Source organism: Anthonomus grandis, unplaced genomic scaffold (assembly GCF_022605725.1).
Source record: "Anthonomus grandis grandis unplaced genomic scaffold, icAntGran1.3 ctg00000350.1, whole genome shotgun sequence".
NCBI classification, from domain to species: domain Eukaryota; kingdom Metazoa; phylum Arthropoda; class Insecta; order Coleoptera; family Curculionidae; genus Anthonomus; species Anthonomus grandis.
The window spans coordinates 28,718-36,936 of NW_026088473.1; the positions used below are offsets into that span (position 1 = coordinate 28,718).

At 46.5% G+C, this 8,219-nt stretch overlaps 1 long non-coding RNA gene across 1 annotated transcript; it reads left to right on the top strand.

The window, feature by feature from the left end:
• The first annotated feature begins 1,764 nt into the window (after positions 1-1,764).
• LOC126749603 (uncharacterized) lies at positions 1,765-6,180 on the top strand. The gene is made up of 2 exons (XR_007665174.1): positions 1,765-1,928; positions 6,124-6,180. It is a non-coding gene; the product is annotated as an uncharacterized LOC126749603 (long non-coding RNA).
• Positions 6,181-8,219: the final 2,039 nt, after the last annotated feature.

The following is an 8,219-nucleotide window of genomic DNA, read 5'->3' on the forward strand; positions in this document are numbered from 1 at the left end:
AGCTCCCATAGAAGCCGAGATATCGACCTTCAAAGTTTGGGTTTTTTCATTTTTCGGGTATACCCCCCCGTATCAAATTTTTTCACCAAAAATTGATTTTTTTCGAAATCAAACTAAGTATACCAGCGTCTTATTTGGATCACCTAGATTACGAAAACACCGGGTTATAACAGGATCCGAGCAGAACTAAGGGAATGAGAGCACTTTGAAAATCCTGAAAAAGTCGTTTTCGACGTCCGTTTTTGAGGCCAAAAATGGGCATCAAAAATGCCATATCTCGGCTATCGTAAGAGCTACGACCTTGCGGATGGTCTCGTTGGATTCAGAATGACGAAACTAAGACAAAACCGTTGGAATTTTCCCGATAGCTCCCATAGAAACCGAGATATCGACCTTCAAAGTTTGGGTTTTTTCATTTTTCGGGTATACCCCTCCGTATCAAATTTTTTCACCAAAAATTGATTTTTTTCGAAACCAAACTAAGTATACCAGCGTCTTATTTGGATCACCTAGATTACGAAAACACCGGGTTATAACAGGATCCGAGCAGAACTAAGGGAATGAGAGCACTTTGAAAATCCTGAAAAAGTCGTTTTCGACGTCCGTTTTTGAGGCCAAAAATGGGCATCAAAAATGCCATATCTCGGCTATCGTAAGAGCTACGACCTTGCGGATGGTCTCGTTGGATTCAGAATGACGAAACTAAGACAAAACCGTTGGAATTTTCCCGATAGCTCCCATAGAAGCCGAGATATCGACCTTCAAAGTTTGGGTTTTTTCATTTTTCGGGTATACCCCCCCGTATCAAATTTTTTCACCAAAAATTGATTTTTTTCGAAATCAAACTAAGTATACCAGCGTCTTATTTGGATCACCTAGATTACGAAAACACCGGGTTATAACAGGATCCGAGCAGAACTAAGGGAATGAGAGCACTTTGAAAATCCTGAAAAAGTCGTTTTCGACGTCCGTTTTTGAGGCCAAAAATGGGCATCAAAAATGCCATATCTCGGCTATCGTAAGAGCTACGACCTTGCGGATGGTCTCGTTGGATTCAGAATGACGAAACTAAGACAAAACCGTTGGAATTTTCCCGATAGCTCCCATAGAAACCGAGATATCGACCTTCAAAGTTTGGGTTTTTTCATTTTTCGGGTATACCCCTCCGTATCAAATTTTTTCACCAAAAATTGATTTTTTTCGAAACCAAACTAAGTATACCAGCGTCTTATTTGGATCACCTAGATTACGAAAACACCGGGTTATAACAGGATCCGAGCAGAACTAAGGGAATGAGAGCACTTTGAAAATCCTGAAAAAGTCGTTTTCGACGTCCGTTTTTGAGGCCAAAAATGGGCATCAAAAATGCCATATCTCGGCTATCGTAAGAGCTACGACCTTGCGGATGGTCTCGTTGGATTCAGAATGACGAAACTAAGACAAAACCGTTGGAATTTTCCCGATAGCTCCCATAGAAGCCGAGATATCGACCTTCAAAGTTTGGGTTTTTTCATTTTTCGGGTATACCCCCCCGTATCAAATTTTTTCACCAAAAATTGATTTTTTTCGAAATCAAACTAAGTATACCAGCGTCTTATTTGGATCACCTAGATTACGAAAACACCGGGTTATAACAGGATCCGAGCAGAACTAAGGGAATGAGAGCACTTTGAAAATCCTGAAAAAGTCGTTTTCGACGTCCGTTTTTGAGGCCAAAAATGGACATCAAAAATGCCATATCTCGGCTATCGTAAGAGCTTGTGGCGAATGCGCATGTTGCAACCATCCGCCACAAATGTTCAACTAGTACAGCTCCGGAGGAAATGCGGCAACACGGCGACCGGAATGAACTGTCAACGTGAGGGCTGTCAACGATCACTCACTTCTTCACGCCCAATTTACTCGACTTAATGTTTTAATCTTTGCTAGTTTTTTTTTAGTTTGTACGTTTAGGATAAATAAATAGTTTTCATAAAAAAATAGAAACTGTGTGCTTTAATTGCTCGCCGCAACGGCCACATTGGTGACCCCGACGTGATATACGTGAAGGTGAAAGTGCTACCGCCTTGATCCTCGTGTCTAGACAAGTGGAATGTTTAGTGCCCTCTCGTTCGCATAATACTTCGAAACTCGTATTATACACGGCCAACGACACCATGACTGATACAAATGATACCTCCGCACCCGCGCCCCAACCAAATGAAGATCATGCAATAATCGCCCGCGTAGCTATGAAAGCGCCCGAATTTTGGTGTAAAGAGCCAGAACTATGGTTTCTACGACTGGAGGCCCAATTTCGTCAAGCACGGGTAACTACCGACCAGTGTAAATTCGACTACACCGTTACCAGTTTGAATAGTGAAGTTCTACAAGAAGTGGCTGACATTCTCCGGAATCCGACTCCAGGTAAATCCTATGATGATTTAAAGGCTCGCTTACTAGACAGATATGGCGTTAACAATGACGAAAAAATACAGCGGCTTATGGAGATGACCTTGGGCGACCTAAAACCTACGCAGCTCCTCCATCGAATGCAAGCCCTTGCAATGGACAAAGTAGGCCCAAAAATGCTCAAAATCATGTGGCTCGACCGCCTGCCGCCCCAAGTTCGAGGGGTAATTTCGATTCTGGATGGGAACCTGGAAGAGCTTGCCAAGAAAGCTGACAAATATGTACGAAGTTCAAGCCTTCCTCTTATGTCCATTCAGGAAAAATCCACCTCGGAGGAGGTGGCTGAATTGACCGAACAAGTAAGCGCCATATCTAAAAAAGTTCAGTTTGACAGAAAGCTACAGCCACCTGCTCAAAACCCCGATGCCTCGACCCCCTCTGTGTGCTACTATCACCGACGGTTTGGGGCACAAGCCAAGAAGTGCAGACCACCATGTGTTTTCTCCAAAAAACGACCAGGGGGCGCTGTAGTGGCGACAGCTGTTGCCCCCCATAAACCACGTCGCCTCTTCATAACCGACGAAGCCCTGCAACTGCAGTTTCTCATCGACACTGGGGCCGACATAAGCGTGCTGCCACGGAAAATCTGCATCTCTCCACAACCGAGTTCCATATGTTTATATTCTGCAAGCGGGTCCTGCATTCGAACATATGGTCAGAGGCAAATGACGTTGAACCTCGGTCTCGGCCAACCGGTCAAGTGGACCTTTGTAGTCGCGGACGTTACTACCGCTATACTGGGTGCTGACTTTCTAACGCACCATGGCATTGTAGTGGACATGCGCAATAAGCGCCTTGTGAGCCCCTCCAACCCGAACAGCATCGCATGTGTTTGCCGCCGAGTAAGAGAGTTGGAAGTGGGCCTATCGACTGCCCACCCCTACGAAAGGCCGACCGAGATACCGGACGACCCTGGAAGAGTCCAGCACTTCATCGACACCCATGGCTCTCCAGTGTTCTCCAAACCACGAAGACTCCAGCCAGACCGCTTAAAAGCTGCACGAGCAGAGTTCAACCATCTGATGCAAGCGGGCATTGTTCGCCCGTCAAAGTCGCCATGGGCCAGTCCACTTCACATGGTGCAGAAAACTAATGGTCAGTGGCGTGCTTGCGGAGACTTCCGCCGCCTAAACGCCGTTACTAAGCCCGATCGGTACCCTGTGCCGCACATCCAAGATTTTGCCAATCAGCTGCATGGTAAGCATATCTTTTCCACTATCGACCTTACCCAGGCCTTTTACCAGATCCCAGTACGGCCAAGAGACATTCAGAAAACTGCTGTGGTCACGCCATTCGGCCTCTACGAGTTCCTACGCATGCCTTTTGGCCTGCGAAACGCCGCTCAGACGCTACAGCGCTTCCTAGACCACCTTTTCCGAGAATGCCCGTTCGTCTATGTATATATCGATGATATCTTGGTGGCCTCAGCTACGGAAGCTGAGCATGAACAACATCTGGCAACCGTCCTTCGAATCCTGGAAACTAATGGGCTACAAATCAATCAGGAGAAGTCGAAGTTCCGGACACGGGAGGCCAAGTTTTTGGGCGTCGCAGTCTCCCCAACTGGCATCCGGCCATTGCCCACCAAAGTCAGCGCAATTCGTGAGTTTCCGCAACCAACAACCTACCGACAGTTACGTCGTTTCATTGGAATGGTCAATTTCTACCGGCGTTGGTTGCCAGGGGCAGCAACTGAGCTCATGCCACTAACGGAGCTGCTGGCCAATCAGAAGAAGAAACAGCAAGACCTCGACCTTCCTCCAGCCGCAATTGGCGCCTTCACCAGAGTTAAGGAACTCCTAGCCACCGCCGCTGAGTTAGTTTTCCCGGCACCGCAGGCACCATTGAGCATGTCAGTCGACGCCTCGGATACCGCTATCGGCGGTGTCTTGCAGCAGCTTGTTGGTCAGCACCTACAGCCTATCGCTTTTTTCTCCCGAAAGCTATCCAAAACTGAGCAGAACTACAGCACCTACGACCGTGAGCTCTTGGCCATATTCTGTGGCATTCACCACTTCCGCCACTTCCTTGAGGGCATGCAGTTCACTATCTACACCGACCACAAGCCTCTGACGTACGCATTCCAGCAACGACATGACCGCCAATCTCCAAGACAGATTCGCCAGTTGGAATTTATTGGCCAGTTCTCAACAGACATCCGACACGTCAAGGGCGCAGCCAACGTCGTCGCAGACTGCCTCTCGCGTCCTGAAGTGGACGCCCTTACCGCCCCTATCACCATCGATTTTGACCAGCTTGCTGACGCTCAGACCACCGATCAAGGCCTCCAGCAGGTCTTACAAGACCCCGCTAGCTCCCTACACCTTCAGCGTATTGTCCTGCCGGACAGTCAGCGACCGCTCTACTGCGAAGTCCGAGACGGTCGGATACGTGTGTACGTGCCAGCCGCCTTCCAACGGGATGTCTTCCTCAAGCTGCATACACAGTCCCATCCTGGATACGCCGCCACACTGCGGCTAATTTCCGAACGATATGTATGGCATAACATGAAGCGTCAGATCAAAGAATGGTCGAGAGAGTGCCTACAATGCCAGCGTGCAAAAGTTGGACGCCACACCCACACTCCAGTGGCACCATTGGGAATGCCTGATGAACGATTCGCCCACATCCATATTGATATAGTGGGTCCACTCCCACCTAGCCACGACTATCGCTACCTGCTCACAATTATCGACCGTTTCACCAGATGGCCTGAAGCTATCCCCATCAAAGAGATCAGCGCAGAAGTAGTCGCATCCAAGCTGTTAGAGGGGTGGATATCCCGCTTTGGTGTGCCCACAACCGTAACTACCGACCGTGGCAGACAGTTTGAGAGCCAGCTATTTCGCCAGCTTAACACGACGTTAGGCGTCCAACACATTAAGACGACTGCCTACCATCCACAATCAAATGGGTGTATCGAGCGCTTTCATCGCACCCTTAAAGCCGCTCTTATCGCCGCCGATGTAGTGTCTTGGTCCGAAGCCCTTCCTCTAGTCATGTTAAGTCTTCGCAACACCTTCAAGCAGGACCTTTCATGTACTGCCTCAGAGTTGGTATATGGTATGCCGGTTCGACTCCCCGGACAGCTACTGGTCCCTAGCGCCGCTCCACCTGTGGAACATAGCTTTGTCCAAAGACTTCGTGAAACCATGGGTGCTCTACGTCCAACACCGACCAGTAACCACTCTAACCGTACCGCTTACACCCATCCGGACCTGCAGACTACGACACATGTGTTTATCCGGACTGACAAAGTGAAGCCCCCGCTGACACCCCCATATAGTGGGCCTTTTAAAGTTTTGGATCGACATGACAAATTCCTGACAGTGGATGTAGGGAATGTACCACAACGAGTCTCGATGGACCGCCTTAAACCGGCCTATGTTCCAGCATCCCATAGGCTATTGGAGGAACATTCCTACGCCAACCGTTTGCTGCTCAACTCATGTCACCGAAACCGCTCGCAACCATCAGCGGGTTCCTCACTGGGGGGGAGCCCTGTGGCGAATGCGCATGTTGCAACCATCCGCCACAAATGTTCAACTAGTACAGCTCCGGAGGAAATGCGGCAACACGGCGACCGGAATGAACTGTCAACGTGAGGGCTGTCAACGATCACTCACTTCTTCACGCCCAATTTACTCGACTTAATGTTTTAATCTTTGCTAGTTTTTTTTTAGTTTGTACGTTTAGGATAAATAAATAGTTTTCATAAAAAAATAGAAACTGTGTGCTTTAATTGCTCGCCGCAACGGCCACAAGCTACGACCTTGCGGATGGTCTCGTTGGATTCAGAATGACGAAACTAAGACAAAACCGTTGGAATTTTTCCGATAGCTCCCATAGAAGCCGAGATATCGACCTTCAAAGTTTGGGTTTTTTCATTTTTCGGGTATACCCCCCCGTATCAAATTTTTTCACCAAAAATTGATTTTTTTTGAAATCAAACTAAGTATACCAGCGTCTTATTTGGATCACCTAGATTACGAAAACACCGGGTTATAACAGGATCCGAGCAGAACTAAGGGAATGAGAGCACTTTGAAAATCCTGAAAAAGTCGTTTTCGACGTCCGTTTTTGAGGACAAAAATGGGCATCAAAAATGCCATATCTCGGCTATCGTAAGAGCTACGACCTTGCGGATGGTCTCGTTGGATTCAGAATGACGAAACTAAGACAAAACCGTTGGAATTTTCCCGATAGCTTTCATAGAAGCCGAGATATCGACCTTCAAAGTTTGGGTTTTTTCATTTTTCGGGTATACCCCCCCGTATCAAATTTTTTCACCAAAAATTGATTTTTTTCGAAATCAAACTTAGTATACCAGCGCCTTATTTGGATCACCTAGATTACGAAAACACCGGGTTATAACAGGATCCGAGCAGAACTAAGGGAATGAGAGCACTTTCAAAATCCTGAAAAAGTCGTTTTCGACGTCCGTTTTTGAGGCCAAAAATGGGCATCAAAAATGCCATATCTAGGCTATCGTAAGAGCTACGACCTTGCGGATGGTCTCGTTGGATTCAGAATGACGAAACTAAGACAAAACCGTTGGAATTTTCCCGATAGCTCCCATAGAAGCCGAGATATCGACCTTCAAAGTTAGGGTTTTTTCATTTTTCGGGTATACCCCCCCGTATCAAATTTTTTCACCAAAAATTGATTTTTTTCGAAATCAAACTAAGTATACCAGCGTCTTATTTGGATCACCTAGATTACGAAAACACCGGGTTATAACAGGATCCGAGCAGAACTAAGGGAATGAGAGCACTTTGAAAATCCTGAAAAAGTCGTTTTCGACGTCCGTTTTTGAGGACAAAAATGGGCATCAAAAATGCCATATCTCGGCTATCGTAAGAGCTACGACCTTGCGGATGGTCTCGTTGGATTCAGAATGACGAAACTAAGACAAAACCGTTGGAATTTTCCCGATAGCTCCCATAGAAGCCGAGATATCGACCTTCAAAGTTAGGGTTTTTTCATTTTTCGGGTATACCCCCCCGTATCAAATTTTTTCACCAAAAATTGATTTTTTTCGAAATCAAACTAAGTATACCAGCGTCTTATTTGGATCACCTAGATTACGAAAACACCGGGTTATAACAGGATCCGAGAAGAACTAAGGGAATGAGAGCACTTTCAAAATCCTGAAAAAGTCGTTTTCGACGTCCGTTTTTGAGGCCAAAAATGGGCATCAAAAATGCCATATCTAGGCTATCGTAAGAGCTACGACCTTGCGGATGGTCTCGTTGGATTCAGAATGACGAAACTAAGACAAAACCGTTGGAATTTTCCCGATAGCTCCCATAGAAGCCGAGATATCGACCTTCAAAGTTTGGGTTTTTTCATTTTTCGGGTATACCCCCCCGTATCAAATTTTTTCACCAAAAATTGATTTTTTTCGAAATCAAACTAAGTATACCAGCGTCTTATTTGGATCACCTAGATTACGAAAACACCGGGTTATAACAGGATCCGAGCAGAACTAAGGGAATGAGAGCACTTTGAAAATCCTGAAAAAGTCGTTTTCGACGTCCGTTTTTGAGGACAAAAATGGGCATCAAAAATGCCATATCTCGGCTATCGTAAGAGCTACGACCTTGCGGATGGTCTCGTTGGATTCAGAATGACGAAACTAAGACAAAACCGTTGGAATTTTCCCGATAGCTCCCATAGAAGCCGAGATATCGACCTTCAAAGTTTGGGTTTTTTCATTTTTCGGGTATACCCCCCCGTATCAAATTTTTTCACCAAAAATTGATTTT